The sequence below is a fragment of the Schistocerca americana genome, chromosome 5 (genome assembly GCF_021461395.2).
Source record: "Schistocerca americana isolate TAMUIC-IGC-003095 chromosome 5, iqSchAmer2.1, whole genome shotgun sequence".
Classification (NCBI taxonomy): Eukaryota; Metazoa; Arthropoda; class Insecta; order Orthoptera; family Acrididae; genus Schistocerca; species Schistocerca americana.
Genome location: NC_060123.1, coordinates 515728516 through 515746522, shown reverse-complemented (window position 1 = coordinate 515746522; position 18007 = coordinate 515728516).

Genomic DNA, 18007 nt, shown 5'->3' with positions numbered 1-18007 from the left:
TCGCAGGGATCGTATGAAGGGTAGAGCCACGGGTCGTAACACATCTAAAATGTAACGTCCACTGTTCAAAGTGCCGTCAATGCGAACAAGAGGTGACCAAGACGTCTAACCAATGGCACCCCATACCATCACGCCGGGTGATACGCCAGTATGGCGATGACGAATACACGCTTCCAATGTGCGTTCGCCGCGATGCCGCCAAATACAGATGCGACCATCATGATGCTGTAAACAGAACCTAGATTCATCCGAAAAAATGACGTTTTGCCATTCGTGCACCGAGGTTCGTCGTTGAGTACACAATCGCAGGCGCTCCAGTGTGTGATGCAGCGTCAAGGGTAACCGCAGCCATGTTCTCCGAGCTGATAGTCCATGTTGCTGCAAACGTCATCGAACTGTTCGTGCAGATGGCAGGGATGGAGACGTGACTGCACGATCCGTTACAGCCATGTGGATAAAATGCCTGTCATCTCGACTGCTAGTGATACGAGGCCGTTGGGATCCAGCACGGCGTTCCGTATTACCCTCCTGAACCCACCGATTCCATATTCTGCTAACAGTCATTGGATCTCGACCAACGCGAGCAGCAATGTCGCGATACGATAAACCGAAATCGCGATAGGCTACAATCCGACCTTTATCAAAGTCGGAAACGTGATGGTAAGCATTTCTCCTCCTTACACGAGGCATCACAACAACGTTTCACCAGGCAACGCCGGTCAACTGCTGTTTGTGTATGAGAAATCGGTTGGAAACTTTCCTCATGTCAGCACGTTGTAGGTGTCGCCACCGGCACCAGCCTTGTGTGAATGCTCTGAAAAGCTAATCATTTGCATATCACAGCATCTTCTTCCTGTCGGTTAAATTTCGCGCCTGTAGCACGTCATCTTCGTGGTGTAGCAATTTTAATGGCCAGTAGTGTAGTATCTAAATTTTATCCGCCTCCGTAGCCGGGTAGGTAATAAACGCTCTTCAGGTGAAACTCAACGCGTGCGTAGTTCGAATCTTGGAACTGTAAGGGATTTCATGTCGGTACTCGATCAGAAAAGGGTGCAGATGTAGCAACACAAAGTTCCTGATCACCAAACTTAGCGCTAACGTCCTGGAATAAATACCAAAATCCTTCACAAAGTCTCATAAAGTCTCATCCGCCACATTTTTATGTTGGTCCGTCCGTTGTATGTAGACTTTCGACTCGGCGGGTCCTTCGCTGCTACTCGAGAGATGCAGGACGTAGGCTGGCATAGGATGGTCCTTATTTTTTAGAATGTCAGGTTTCTTCACACACCCCCTAGTTCTTTCTCCTTTTGAATAAAGAAGAATTTTAGGAGCTGTGTACCGCTGTGGACGTGCAGTTGCATCATGTCACTGCTTGTATTTTTTTACTGTTTATATGTATGCTCGACTGCTATCCTTAGGATGGTCCTTATGTGCTCGTTACTGGTAAATGTCCAGTAATTTTTAGTGTGGTTATGTTTTGACAATAATCTAAATTCCATTACAATTAATTAATAATAATCCACACAGCAATGGACTGAAAAAGTATATAGGATTTACATACTTAAATAAGTATGTGTATATTATATTGGAATAAATAACTGAAGTCAATCCATATATGTGTGTTTTGCTACTGTGCTTAGATATAATGGGACAAAATTCAAGGACTACCATGTAACAGAACGTACAAAATGTGTTAATGCATCCTAAATCAGTACTAGCTTTAGCACAATTTTTTTTCAGCATCGTTTTTCGTGCTTTGGTAAAGCATTTACGCTCTAAAGTCTCGACCCAGCACACGGTTCCAGTCTGCTAGGAAGTTCCATATCAGCACACACTCCACCAATGCAATGCTGTTTCACGCTGTCGTTTACGAAATAAGTCGTGACAGCCTGTCTTGTAATAGAACCTTCTATAAGATTTTACCGCATCTGTCTCTCTTACGATTTATTGGAAAACAAGTACCGTCTTAGAGCTTACATTTGACAGTTCTGCACCATAGTTCCCCTTTACTGACCTGCCTGTGAAGTTTCTATCATTCAGCAGACAATTATTCGCAATAGCAGAAGATTCTTGCGTTCTCGATTTGTAAGCAATTTGATCATCACAGTCTGTTTCACGCAATCTACTCACGACTTCGAGGTCTGTCTCAGGTGCTAAAACGATATTAACTCATTTCGATCCTTTGGCCCTCACAGAAAGGTGAACATCGCATAGTATAAACTATGCAGCTCCCACAACACACAGATATGTAAAAAGAAAATACAGAGGCGATGTTCTCATTGACAAAAATGTGGAAGAAATCGCAACATAAGGAAACTGGAAGATTTTGCCGCATTGTAGAGCGTTTCCAACAGCTATGCAAAGGTCTACATCTACATGGTTACTCTGCAATTCACACTTAAGTGCCTGGCAGAGGATTCATCGAAACATTTTCATACTACTTCTCTACCATTCCACTCTCGAATGGCGCGTGGGAAAAAGGAAGACCTAAATCGTTCCGTTCGAGCTCTGATTTGGAATTGACGGGAAATTAAAAAACGGCAGTCCCCTTTCTGGGGCGTGAACCCTGATCCTCCTGGATGGAAAGCCCAAGTATAACCCCCCCCCCCCCTTCCCAACAATTGGAAACTGTCCAGATGCAGGAGAGAAAGATTAGGGTTGTGTACTTTATTTATTTTGGTCGCAAAACTGACGCATAGATCGGTCCTAATTTCGTAATTAATCATAAAGATCAGGCCTAATTAACAAACATGTGCGTAGCGCTACACAAGGAAGGCATAAAATCGCAATACAACTCAAAAACTGACGATGACATACAACTGGTGTTATCGTGCTGGGAAAAAATTTCGCAGTACCTTTTGAAACTAGTGACAGGAACACTCAAACTTTACCCTCCTCCTACAAGCTGGCGGGAAAGAGGTAACGGTGTAAGGTACTATCTTTATTCTTATTGGTGGGAAATACATTCAACTGATGAGATGCTGGTTTCGACAGAGAGGAGTTTAAAAAGTCTATTACCTTTAAGCATACAGTATCTTTCGCTGTTTGACGTCAGAGTTCGCTACAGCCGCCTACTCAAAAGCCACCCTACAGCACAGGTAGTCGAATACAGTGCACACTGTCATAACTACAACTGTAGAATATGCAATCGGAGGCGACTGGTTGCATTCGCGTACTGTGCTGTACTATGCCGCCCGACCAGTAGTGCGTTTGCGCTAGGTGTTGGCAGCTGTACTACATTTACAAGCAATTTTGGAACACGGAACAAGAAGTAATGTCGTGATCGTATGGATAGAAGTGACAAAAATATATAAAATTACGGAAAATATGTATAAATTGAAGAAAAATACGCCGAAATGCAGGGAAATTGAGAGAGTACTTGCATGTCTTCTGATTGGTGCAGAACAATTCTTGTACATGGGAACGAGTTTACAGCAAGAGGAATACGGGAAAACGGCGATATGGAAGCATCATGAACCAGGGAAACAATCTTTTATTTTTCGTCGAGGCAACATTCTACTCTATGTCTATTGAGGTAACAGTGACATGCGCGTGTTGACTTCTGTCTTTGATGCTTTCCTGGAAAAAAGAGAACCATCTGCCGCTAAACTTACTTGCATATGTGTTAAAGGATGACAGAGGGTGAATGGAGTGATCGCTTGAGATGGAGTTGTAAAGAGATAGGATTTAATGGTAGACTGATGATGCGTTCTAGAGAGAGGGACATGTCTTTGTAGGTCATTCGGCCATTTCTCTCCGTTGTTATGTCGAGCTGCATCAGTTGTGTGACATAACCTTCATACGACTCGCATACAAATGCACGTTCTGTGTGTTACTTAGAGAACTGTCTACTTGCAATCGTTAACAGCAAACCTCTCAGTCATCAGAAGACTTCATCCTGTTTCAGCAGGTTCCTGTAGATGAACGAAGATTTATGCGACATACTCCATCCCGCTAACGCATCTTGAGGCATAAAATCGATTCTTCAGTTTCATTACTGCGGTGATTCTAAGTTAGCGACAGGTGTTTGTGAGGTACTACAATCCCCCTGTATACATCTGCTTGACAGATGTCCTGTTTACGGAGTTAGTGGTGGCATGATGTGTAGCTTCACAAGTCAAACACCGCTGCTAAGAGTTTGTCTCTTTCTTTGTAAGAGGCATTCTCCGTTACTAACGGTCATTTTATATAAGACTGATGCGAGTATAGTATAATTTGTGAACCGTGACTGGACGTGAATAGTGGGGGCTATATAGTACATGCATCACAAGGAATCGATATTTTAAGGAATTAGTTTTTCAAAAAATGGTTCAAACGGCTCTGAGCACTATGGGACTTAACATCTATGGTCATCAGTCCCCTAAAACTTAGAACTACTTAAACCTAACTAACCTAAGGACATCACACAACACCCAGCCATCACGAGGCAGAGAAAATCCCTGACCCCGCCGGGAATCGAACCCGGGAACCCGGGCGGGGGAAGCGAGAACGCTACCGCACGACCACGAGATGCGGGCAATTAGTTTTTCATATTACAGTTTAACACCGTAGTTTATCGTAGAGAAACCTAAAAGGAGAATTTATATTAAAAATGAAGAAATCCCTCCAGCTGTATTTAAGGTGTCGATTTTATATTGGCAACTAGTTTCAACGTTGTAGCAACGTCATCTTCAAGCCCATACACTTTTGATGTCAACTGCGTCATTGGTGAGATACGGACGTGCTCCGTGTGGAAGGTGATCTGTATCTCACCATCGACTTCTAGTATCAGCCGCACGCAGTTGACGACAACAAGTGTATGGGCCTGAAGATGACGTTGTTACAACGTTGAAACTAGTTGCCAAAATAAAATCCACACCATAAATACAGCTGGAGGAATTTCTTCATTTTTAATATAAATTTATACCAGCTGACGTCCCACTGTCTTCCATTTCAGCTATGGATGTACGAAGATTAAAAGGAGAATGTATGTCATGCGATAGAAATATATTTCTTACACAGGGATAATAACAGCGATGCACTCCATATGACTAATAGGTCGGAAACCACAATGATCTAACATCATAGTATCTTTTATGTGCAGAACCTTATAGCCTTAGGAGTGCATGTGTGTATGTTCTCTCTTACCAATACCGTCTTGGTAATGATCCCAGACACTGCAACAATACTTTAGAATTGATAGCACAGTTGATTTACGTAAAATGCAGCAAACTCTGTTCATCTGGAGCTCCATCATGCATAAAAACCACCCGTTTCGGAGGTTTCTAACCGTCTGTTATATCATCACTGCAGATTCATATCTACTATACACTGATAAGGAATGCTAATCTCCTCAACATTCGCGTATCTTGAGCAATCTTGTGCCTTTGGATGGGTTACAGCCTCGGTTCGCACTGTTCCTACATGAAATGTGGAATGTAGTGGTCTTCTTCTGGTCAGCTGCAGATTAAATCGGTGCCAGTGATGCAGGGAGCGTTGGTGAGAGACAATGCGAGGATATCTTTTTGGTCTCTAACTTTATCCTAAGAATGTGAGAGTGCACTGTGACTCCCATCCACATAGAGAAAGATCGTAAATTACACACTCTGATCAAAGTGTTAGAGATATGTAGTTCGCTATCTGGTATACTTTGGTGTGTATGTTCGAGAATTAACAATGAATGAACGTACCACACAGTCATCTATTTACATTCGCGATGGTACTCTCAAAGTGTGGAGAGGCTGTTTAGCAATGATACAGAAATTGGTGCACATGCTGCGGCCTCGTTGGTCAGTGTTGAAATTATGATAAAATTGCTAAAATTGCTCGCACTGTTAACTATGATGCTTATTATAACGGTACATCGACGGTGTCTTTTCCATGCCAACAGTCCACTGGTATGCTGTTGATTACCACATAATGTTTGACTAACATCGCTCGTTTGTGATGGAGAAAGAGTCTTGGTGGAGGAGGCAACACCTTCCAGGGATGGTTAACACCGAAACAGTGATCACATGCATGGCAGCAACATGAGGAATCAATCAAATAGAACACAGTGCCATCAGCTATCCCGTCACTGGAAATGGGGTGCAAATCCTGTATGTAATCCTTGATTTGCTCCTTCTCGGATTACATCTCATCATCACTGAATTATAGTTAATAAAGTAATTCCAAATCCAATAATGAATCGTCGTCAATCACCTTCGGACGGCAGTTTGGAAACTCTCCACAACGCCTCAAAACTCTTCCACTTTCCTTATGTTGTGACTGTCTTTTATTTGAATCACTCAGCGTGTGGGTGTGTTGTGGGATCAGCAGCACCAATGTGATTTACACTATGCGATGTCTAGTTTTCTGGGGGAGCCAATGGACCAAAACATGATAATGTCAGTTTAGAATCTGACACAGACATCGAAGTCGTAGCGGAAAAAAAACAAAATGTATGCCAGTGTACAAAGCGTGTTACAGCAGAAAAAGCGGTGTATCAAACAACGAAACAGAGGCCTTCTCCTGTGGCTCATAACCTGTGGGAGGTGGTTTTCGTACAGTACAAGCGATGAAACTTTACACAGGCCTGTTCAAGTGATGTCGATCACTGGCCCCTGCCCCAATGGATAAATACCTGTATATTTAACAGAATTGCCGCATATGCTCGATGCTAGTACATAGACGGTATTCGTTTTCGATGTACCAGGAGAGAGATGCCGTAAAAATCTATTGGATGAAGGTAGCGGAGCTTTTATAGTTCGTAATTTTTCTCTGTTGGGTGGTACAGAATAACGATGACAGTATGTTTGGGTGATAGACGTGAATGGACCCTTAGGGACGTGGATCTGCTTTTGACTACAGTACCCGTATGATGTTGAGTCTTCCTAATTTTCTCGATAAGGAACACCACCATAACTGTTCATACTTCTTTTGTACTACATCTTGTTGCAGGATCAGGCTTCGTTTGGCGCTGACCTTACACATCATACACGGGTGGCGGAGCTACAACAGCATGTTCCCATTTCCAATGAGTGATCAAAACACAGTCCTAGAGCATTAACTCAGCTCACTCTGTTTCCACACAGGTTGCAGAATGTGGTAGATATAGCTCTCTCCGATGTCTGGGTAAAACTGATCTCGCTATCGACTGCATTGAGTATGACAGTACATCGTTCCATATCAACAGCGTCTTTCTCATTCCGACCATCCACTGGGTACGTTGATGATTACCACATAATGATCTGCTGCTTGTCGCTGTGGAGCATGGAATTAAATGCAGAAGTCATGACCTCCATACAGCGTTCCTCAAAGCTACAGACTCGTCCTATTTCCATATGCTGTGATGCCCTCCACATGTTTTTATTTTTTACACCAATGAAATGACAGTCCCTCTTTATTTGTACTACCCCACATGTGTTGAGAACAGCACCTTCCGGCAATGGACAACACCAGAACAGTAGTCATATACATGACTGCAAAATGAAGGAACAATGCTTTTTGAAATAGAACACTGAGACATCCGCTACCCTGTTGATGGGAAAGATCATCACCTTCGAATTGCTGTTGGAAGAGCTCAACAATATTGCAGACTCTTCCAGTTTCCATATATTGTGATGTCTTTCACATTTTTGTCAATGAGAAACATCACATCTGTGTTTTATTTCTACCAGCCTGTGTTGTGGTAGCTGTACAGTTTATGCCATGTGATGTTCAGCTTTCTGTGAGAGCCAGAGGATCATAACGTGTGACTTCAGTTTAGCAGCAGCTGACATGGATCTCAATGTCATGTTAGAAAAAACAAAGTGTATGGCTGTGTACATGGATTGGGTGTGCTACATTCTAAAAAACTATATATATTAAGCAGCTTATGAAAGAACGATTCGGGAACCGTCTCATGTGACTGATAGTCTGTTGGATATGGTCATCCTACCGTACAGCTAATGAAAGTTTACACCAGTCTGTGGAAGTGAAATCGATCATGGCCAAGATGCTGAGGGACTGTCTAAAAAATAACACTGGAATCTTTGCTGTATGGGATCCTTAGCAGATGGGTTCGATAAAGATGACTCGTTTCAAGATATGAGAGTGGCACGAATATGATTCACCAGCTGCTGTAATCATTAAAAGACGTCTCTAAAAAATGCAAGACAAGTACATGGTAGAATGGATAGACATAATTTCAAATTGCACTCAGCATTCTGCTCGAATGCATAATAATATCAGCGACTCGTGAATGTGCCTGTAGACTCAAGACCGCTTTTTATGCAGGGTGACGGTAACATAGTCCCTATGATCGTGTTTTTAATAGTGCAGTTCTTACGTGAAATGTATGGTGTGTGCAGTAGAATCCCTCTGCGGTCAGCTTCAAATGTCGGTTCTCAATAGTGTTCCTCGAAAGGAACATCGTCTTCCCTTCACGGATTCCCATGACCTAGCTGATGAGTGTAATCCAACTACTGCAAAAAAATTACTCACCTTGCAAATTGACTATCATGATCAATTTAATTACTTAGCCTGTCAAACTGATACGAATGACGTGCCGTCTGGTGTGTGGAGGACATCGCTAGGATATCTTGGAATGATTCTTGAAAGGCCTTTTTTTTTCGTTGCGGCGATATCTTTTAACGAAATTTCAGTCTACCACCTACACAGGGCGAGAAAGGCTCTCACGATTTGTTTCGAAACCCTAGTATGATACAGAATCGCATCGGTTTAAAGGGACCTGTCATAATGTACAAAACAGCTACGTTCACTTGAATTATAGCTTGTTGTTGCCCAACGTAAAATGAATGTGTCTTTTTTCCGACGTGTGAGCCAATGGCGTGAAAGATTGTCAGAAATGTTTGTAATACACGCGTGTATGACAGTTTATATAAAGACACTGAACGCGAGAGACGCTCTCAAGTCGTGCAATTTGTTCAACAACGCGAAATAAATTGCTTAATATAGATTTTTTTCTTTGGAGTTGATATTCTCGCTTTTGCTTTACTCCTATGACGGTTTCGAGATAACAAAAACATTCTGAGGTGAACGGTGATTTTCGCAGCAAAATAGTCGAAGTTTTTTTCCTGATCTTACACGTGGTGGACAAGCCTCTGCTGATCATTTGTGATCGGTGGCAGTGCACTTTGTTGGACATCACAAAATAATGAGATGCGAATTGTATCCTGCAGTCGAACGTAAAAACTGTACCGATTTTGCTCATAAAACTTAAAGAAAATGGACTTTGCCTATTTTCGTGGAAAGAGGACATTTATTATGGTCGCAAATGTGTTTTCCTTTTTTTAATATGTGCTTGATTATAGATGAGTTGACGTAGAGGGGTGCTAGAAAATCAACAAAGGGCAGCATCTCGCCATTTGAAGATGCAAGTGTCCTCCCCACAGGTGGATGGAGGGAGACAGGGGGGAGGAGAAGGCGTTAGTGAAGGCGAGAGGGCCTCGGTTTTTGGTAGTTCGTGATTGTACATCGAGGGGAGTGTGTGTCCAATTAACGCCCCCTCCACTGTCTTTTAGGACGACGATATTCCCCAGTATAGGAGTCGCATAATGACCCTTCATTATAAGTGCAGGTTTTCTTTCTCTTTTTTTTTCAAAACATTTTCGAAGTGTAATTAGAACTGTGGCTCATTTTTTTCCATCAGTTGTGATAGCGTGTATTGTCTTCGATTACCTGGGCTGTAGGGTGGCTTTTGAGTAGGCAGCTGTAGCAAACTCTGTCAAACAACGATAGATACTGTGATTCTTCAGTTTCTCCCGGCGTATTTGTTGCTCGAACAATCCACGGGTGTACTGCCGGTTCATAGTGTCCAACGGGCACAATATTTCGGCGATCTGACATGTCGCCGTCGTCAGGTGCGCTGACGAACTGAGCTCCTGAGGGCGGGCGGCCGATTTAAATCCCCTCCCCCCGCGGGCCGCTCTCTTCGCCCGCGCGCCGACGGTCGCGAAGACGTGGACGTCGGAATCAGTCGTAGGGTCGATGTGCTTGCTACGTCCGCCCTGGTCGCCAGTTCGTACGTCCACGTCTTCGCGACCGCCGGCGCGCGGGCGAAGAGAGCGGCCCGCGGGGGGAGGGGATTTAAATCGGCCGCCCGCCCTCAGGAGCTCAGTTCGTCAGCGCACCTGACGACGGCGACATGTCTGATCGCCGAAATATTGTGCACGCTGGACACTACGAAACGGCAGTACACCCGTGGACTGTTCGAGCAACGATAGATACTGTATGCTTACAGACATTTTAAACTCCTCTCTGTCCAACACCAGCATCTCATGAGTTGCACGTATTTCCCACCAATAACTACAAAGATAGCACCTTACACCACTACCTTTTCCCCACCAGCTTGTAAGTTTAGGTTAAATTTGAGTGTGTCTGTCACTAGTTTCAAGTGGTATTGCGAAATTTTTTCCCAGTTTGATAGCACCAGTTGTATGGCATCGTCAGTTTTTGAGTTATACTGTGACTTTATGCCGTCCTTGTGTAGGCTCGATCTTTATGATTAATCACGTAATTAGGACCGATCTTTGCATCAGTTTCCCGACCAAAATAAATAAAGTACACTAACCTAATCTTCCTTTGCTGCCTCTGGACAGTTCCATGTTCCGGGAGGGCGGGGGGGGGGGGGGGGGGGGGGATGCACTCCTCAGTCCAGGAGGACCAGTTCGAGTCCCAGAGAGGGCACTGAGGTTCTTATTTTCCGTAAATTCCAAGTGCCTCTGGTGGAATAATTGCGTTGGGGGGGGGGGGGGGGTGCACTTGGGCTTTCCATCCAGGAGGAACAGGGTTTGAGTCCCAGAAAGGAAACTGTCAATTTTAATTTCCCGCCAGTTCCTGGGTGGGAATGGGGTTAGACATCAACACGGCCCTGGCACAAAGAAATTCCCGCCAAAATTCAAAATTTCTGACAATAGGGTAGGTTGTGGGAGGGGGAGGGGTGGCGGAGGGGGAGGGGCTGGGGCCATGTGTAAGCTGAGAAAAACTTGTGACGTCATCCGGGGGCGTGTGTGGGAGTGGTCGGGGCGGAGGTGGTTAATTGATCAATTTAATTAATTCGCATGTCAATTTGATATCAAAATTGCACTGAGAACCCCAATACCATACTACTTGCTTGTGGTTGATTTTGGCTCATACATAGCTGTAAATGGGATGTACATAATATATTGAAGTTTTATTTTAAATTGGAAACAGAACGATACCTCATTTAGTTCTCGAGTTATTGGTTTTCACATCCGACTGACAGCTGCGTGCAATGCGCCTGTTTCTGTCCCTGAAAATTGAGAAATATTTGGTCATTACAATCGTCATATTTCGTAAACAGTTCAATATACCGAAACGAAGTTTTTTGCAAGTGATAGCACACAAAAAGGCACGTTTGTGTTATGATGATTCACTGACAAATGGAGCTAACTCATCCGTAGCTGTGAGTGGTCGACGGCTCAGGATACATATGGACGTCAGTAGCATTGTAGAAGAGCCAAGCAACGTGTGTAAACACGCCCGCAGCACCTGGGGAACGGCAGAGAATGTATCCACGTCCACAACAGCAAAAGGGCTGGGGAACTTCGAGAGACTGCGCCGCAGTGCTCCCTGCCCCTTCCTTCCGTAAGCACACGTCCAAGATTCCGCCAAGTTCATAGAACACAAATAGTACCTGACAGGTAATTAACTGCAGAGTTACATAGAAATTGAGATGTGTTAACGGCTCGATCTTTGCAAATCTTATCAGTATTTATAAGTACTTCGATAAAATTGATCAAAAGCAGTGATATATGAGACATGTCGACCATATACAGGGGTGTCCAAAAAACTTATCCACTGTTTAAAAGTCCATAACTTGCAAACTAATTGACGGAGTTGTCTCATTTTTGATGAAAGTGTAGCTTAAAGTCCAACTTAAAGAGAACACTGTAGGTGTTCGAAATGGTTACCATTAACATCCACACACAAACGATGCCACCGAACTGCAGCATGAACAACTGACTGCAACGTGTTCAGTTGGATATTTGCACATGAACGTATGATGGATCTCGAAGTTCATCCAATGTGCGTGGCTTTTGTCGATAAACGACGTCCTTTAGTGATCACCACAGGTAAATGTCCAGAGGAGTTAGGCATGGGGAACGTTGTGGGTACTCCGCAGACCTCTAGGGCCTATCCATCTTCCTGGTAGATTTTCGTCGAGATATGCCCTAACACGATTTTGGTAGTGGGCTGGGGCACCATCTTGTTGAAAGTAAACTCTTCCTTCTCCGTACAAGTCTCGGATGGCAGGTAAAATCGATGTCTGAAGCTTCTGAAGGTACGCCTCACCGGTAACTGTGCCGTCAAAGAAGAATGGCCCAATCAAGCCCAGGTAAGACAACCCACACCACACATTTACTCCTGGCAAGCTTTGTCTACATGGACGTTCGGATTTTCGGCGGCCCAGTAGTTGCAATTGTGGCGATTTACTGTACCATTGAGTTTGAACTGTGCCTCATCAGACCACACAATCATCTCTGCAAACTCTTCATCGTTACGCACCATGTTAGTAAACCACTCGCAGTACCACATTCTACGATCTGGGTCGTTCTCGTTTATTGCTTGTAGCAATCGTGGGATGTAGCACTTTCACTTTGCTGTCTTCAAAATTCGCCGAACACTTGAGCGACTCACTCCAGTTTCACGGGCACACTGTCTCACAGACTTCTGTGGTGAGCGAGTGAACTGTTGTAACACACGACGGAAGTTAGCTGGACTTGTTACTGTTACAGGTCGCCCAGATCGTTCTTTGTGTACATCTTTAACACAGCCTTCGGCTTCAAATTTGTCTCGAATGCGACGAATCGTTAAACGTGTCGGTGGCTCTGTTTCATATTTCGGCACTGCCGTTGAACCTGATTAATGTTTTCGTACAGAAGCCAACTCGGAAGATCTGCTCTCGCCCACTTGTTTACAGATCATCGTCCAGGGCTGACTTAGACAGGGAACGTCGTTTAGTGAACTCTTAGAAGTGAACAGACAGTTGTTGTAAAACTGCATTTGCTATGTGGTGTGAAGTTGACCCACGATTATTTTCAGATACCACTTGGGGCCGCTTTTGTGTTATATTACACGCAGTGTTGCAGACCTCGGTATACAACCAGTCACAAAGATGAGTAAATCTTTTTAACTCGTTTGTGTGACTTTGTTACTAATTTGTTGGAGTGTTTTAGAGGCTTCGTTCTTCTATTCAGTAACCTGACAGTGGGGCGCAGCTATTTAATTGTGACAGGGCTGTACTGCACCAAAAGCCGTTTCACGAAGTCACAAACTCGGCCTACCATAACAACAATGGCAGCTCGGCTTCGACAGCAGTAGCGACGAGGCCTTTGCAAAAAAGTAACACTAAACTGCCTCAAAATTTAAATCTCGTCAGCTATTGCCGTTAATTGCGCATCAAAAATTCCAGTATTTCAGAGCAGCGACACACATTTGATTCTATCTCACTCTGAAAAAGGTGATTTTTGTGTTACATCAAGGTAATATCTGAACTGGTTGAGTCCCTGGGTTTCACCACTATAAAATCAGACAATAATACACAAAAATCGCATGAAATTATTCCCTCCAAAATAATCCACACAAAACACATAAGAACAATCCCAATTTTGTACAATACTTTTTGCAAAAACGTAACTGAGGTGAGCACGAGTCTTGCAATGCCAATCAACAGCACCAATTTACTCACACTGCAGGAATGTCACAGGAAATTGAAAGTTGACCGCAGAGCACAAAAGCTGCTGGCGTGGTAGGATTAAGCCCCGTTGAGCATAAAAATGTATTTAAAACTTAATTTTTAAAATCACACCACTGAACACATACACTGGTGACAACATATATATATTTCATTAAGATAAATTTATTATAACCAGCTCAAGGATTGTGCCCTAAAAGTTTAAGATGAAGATAAATATACCGAAAATTTACGATACGACGAAATGGTGGATAGATGGTTCAAAGAATGTCAGATAAACTGACAGGAAGTTGCTGCACCAAAATCTTTAGCAAATAAAGCATAGACTCAAATTAATTGCAGCAAGTTAATCAAATCTTTGATGTAATTACAAGAGCTTGCCAGAAGGGCTACCACTCACTAATATATTATAATATATTAATAAACTAATATATTATAATATATTAATAAACGACAAATTTGTCACAAGAATGTAGATCAGCTTAATAAGTCACCAGGTATAATTTAATGCCCAGAGAACATTTCTTTTAGAATTGTATTTATTTCATCCAATTCAGCCTGAAGGGCCAGAAAAAATTAGTTATTTCTAAGAGAAACCAACACAGTATCTGTACAAATATTTAAAAAACACTAATAAAGTAACTCTAATAAAACAGTTAAAGATTTTATGGTGGTGCACGCCTTACAGTGTGCCTTCCAATAGCAAGGAGGCCTTCACGACTCTTCTGGTGGCAAACATCAGTCACAGTATTATATACACAGGCCAAATTAATTACAAGCCAAAAGAGGTAACACTGTGAAGCCCTTACAGTTAATAAAGGAATGGAAAAAATGTTACTCCGGATTATCTAGGCAAATGCAACTGTAGCTCTTTAACAGTGACATTTAACATAACTGACCGTCTGACCATACAGACGAGCTCACTTTGAACCTCCAAGCCAGTAACTACTCGTGATACTTAACAAGGGTAACTAAGTCCATAAATGAAAACAAGTGGTTCTACAAATCTAAATACATAAAAATGGTTCAAATGGCTCTGAGCACTATGGGACTCAACTTCTGTGGTCATCAGTCCCCTAGAACTTAGAACTACTTAAACCTAACTAACCTAAGGACATCATACACATCCATGCCCGAGGCAGGATTCGAACCTGCGACCGTAGGGCTCGCGCGGTTCCAGACTGTAGAGCCTAGAACCGCTCGGTCACAACGGCCGGCCTCTAAATACATAGATGAATTTATTTGCATCTGAGTGCAACGCAGAACAGACTGTGCAGTACTGGGATTCGTAACATGGCAGTGAGAACTTTTCGTTTCATCAGAAATAACATTTAGCATTCAGCAGTGAAGTTCCTGATTAAGTATCTTAAAAGAGTTTCAAAAAGTACGAGCCACTTTCTCGGGTAATAAATTATCCTAAAGGAAAACACATACACACATACCAACACACACACACACACACACACACACACACACACACACACACAACAAGATACATTAGTATGGAGGTTCGGGTTTGAACACACCTGAGTAATTTTTTTTTTCCTTTATTGATTTTCGACTCCCCCCCTCCCCCCCCCCCCCCCCCCCCACACACACACACCTGGGGAGGGACGGGCTGACAGCAGCTTAATAGGCTGTTCTACAGCCGAGAGAAAGTTGAACAAAACAATGGTGAGAAAACAAACAATATAAAAAGGCAATAAAATGGTGACTTTGTTAATAACAGTAAAATGGCGTTGCCGATGAGGATGAAGGCACACAGGAAGGAGACATGCGCAACTCAAAAAACGCGGCGACCGTCTGGTTTCTGTTCGCACGAGGTAAAAACACAAGTAGCGACAGTACGGTGGCTGTTCGCAACACTGACAGGGGACGCACAGCACTGAATACTCATAACAGCACTATAGAGGTGACATGGCGGCAAATCGGGGGGGTGGGAGGCGGGAGGGGGGGGGGGGGGAACCGGACCTTTGAGGGGGAAAAGCGGGGGGAGGTCCGAGCTAAATGACACATATCCTGTAAATACCGATACTGTCAATAAGAGTCACCGAGTCTAAGACGATTTTGCAGTTTTAAACTACAAGCTTGAGATGCTCGCCATTCGAATAATTTGCAGTTTTAAACTACAAGCTTGAGATGCTCGCCATTCGAATAATCCTAACGGGCGTAGCTATTGCGAAGGCATCAGACATGGTGTACGGTTGCAGGCGACGTGTCGGCATGTACCCGCACCGATGGCTCATGAACAGTGAGTGTCCCACGTGGAGCGCTACTCATCAGCGGCTTCCCAGTCCGCCTGCAGCGACTCTGCCCTCTCGCGGACAGCACCAGCACACTCTCCACCACACATTCTCCCCGAATATCCGCTCTCCGTAAATGCCAACTTCCTCCTTGAATAGCATGTGTTCGCCAATCGCGAGCCGTCGAAGATAGCTTAGCCGGAAAGAGCGGTCACACAGCCGGCGCCGACAATGTTCTATGACACCACGACTCAGAAATGAGACGTAGAGGTAAGACAAAAAAAAAATCGCTTTTACTTTCGTATCAGCACAATCACACTGTATTCATAGGATCACAATCACACTGAATTACTCTAAGGTGACGAAAGTCATGAGATAGCGATATTCACTTATACACCTGGAGGCAGTATCACTTTTACAAGGTATAAAAAGGCGGTGCGTTGGCGGAGCTGATTCATGTGGAAAGGTTTGCGACGTGATTATAGCCACGTGACAGGAATTAACAGACTCTGAACGAGGAACGGTAGTTGGAGCTAGACGCATCTGGCAAACAGTTTCGGAAATCATTAGGAAACTCAATATTCCGAGATTCACAGTGTCAAGAGTGTGCCGAGAATACCAAATTTCAGGCAACACCTCTCTCTTAGTGACCAAGAACAATGGCGTTTGTATAGAGATGTCATTGCTTATAGACAAACAACACTGGGTGAAATAACAGCAGAAATCAGTGTGGAACGTACGACGAACATATCCGTTAGGACAGTGTGGCAAAATTTGGTCTTAATGGGCTGTGGCACCGGACTACCGATGAGAGTGCACTTGCTAACAGCACGACATCGCCTGCAGCTTCTCTCCTGAGCTCGTGACCGTATCGGTTGAACTTAGACGACTGGAAAACCATGGCCTGGTCAAATGAGTCCCGATATCAGTTGGTAAGAATTAATGGTAGCGTTCAACTGTAGCGCGGACCCGCGTTGTTAACAAGGCACTATGTAGCTTGTGGTGGCTCCATGAAGGCGTGGGCTGTGTTCACATGGAATGGACTGGGTCCTCTGGCCCAAGTGAACTGATCATTGACTAGAAATGGTCATGTCGGCTATTTGGAGACCATCTGCAGCCATTCATCGAGTTCATGTCCCCAAACAACGATGGACTTTTTATGGAAGACAGTGGACCATGTTACCAAGTCACGGTTGTTCGTGATTGTTCTGAAGAACATTTTCTACAGTTCGAGCGAATGATCTGGCCACCAGTTTCACCCGACGTGAATCCCACCCCGCATTTGTGGGACATAATCGACATATTTGTTGGTGCACAAAATCCTGCACTGGCAACGCTTTCGCATTTATGGATGGCTATAGAGCAGCATGGCTCAGCATTTCTGCAGAGGATTTCCAGCATGCTAAGTCCATGCCACGTCGAGTTACTGCAGTACTCGGAGCAGGAGGAGGTCGTATACGACATTAGGAATCATCCCATTACTTTTTTTCACCTCAATGTAGTGGTAAAGAAAAATATTGTGGCTTCACAATAGAACTTGCCAGATGTACAGTAACATGCTTTTTTAATATAATTTTGAGCCAGTAACTGCATGACTGGATATTTGAGTAATTATTCAAGCGATTAATTATCGATACGACAATGGCTGATGATTCTGAATATAATTCAGACAACAAGAACAAATTTTAGTCTGGGGTAAAATATTTTATATCGATAAAAACACTGCTAAAATAATTTAAAACATTATATCCTTAATTGTAATGAGTATGAAGTTACTGAGTGGTCAGTCTAGAAAATTGAGTGTGGCCAGTCAACACAGGATATATTATTCAGAAAACACAATCAAATAACATCTAGTGTAGTGTGTTTTGAGGAGTTCCATGTATAGGATGAGTGCATTTTCCTAATATCATGGCAATGGTTCATGGTCTACCACCTGCTTTACCTACAACTGAGTCTATGTGATCTTTCTTTTTCATATGTTTACAAATTATTAATCCAGGTATTTGCATGAGTTGAGTGATCAATTGTGACTCATTGATATTATACTCACAGGACACTGTTTCCTACCTTTCATGAAGTACAC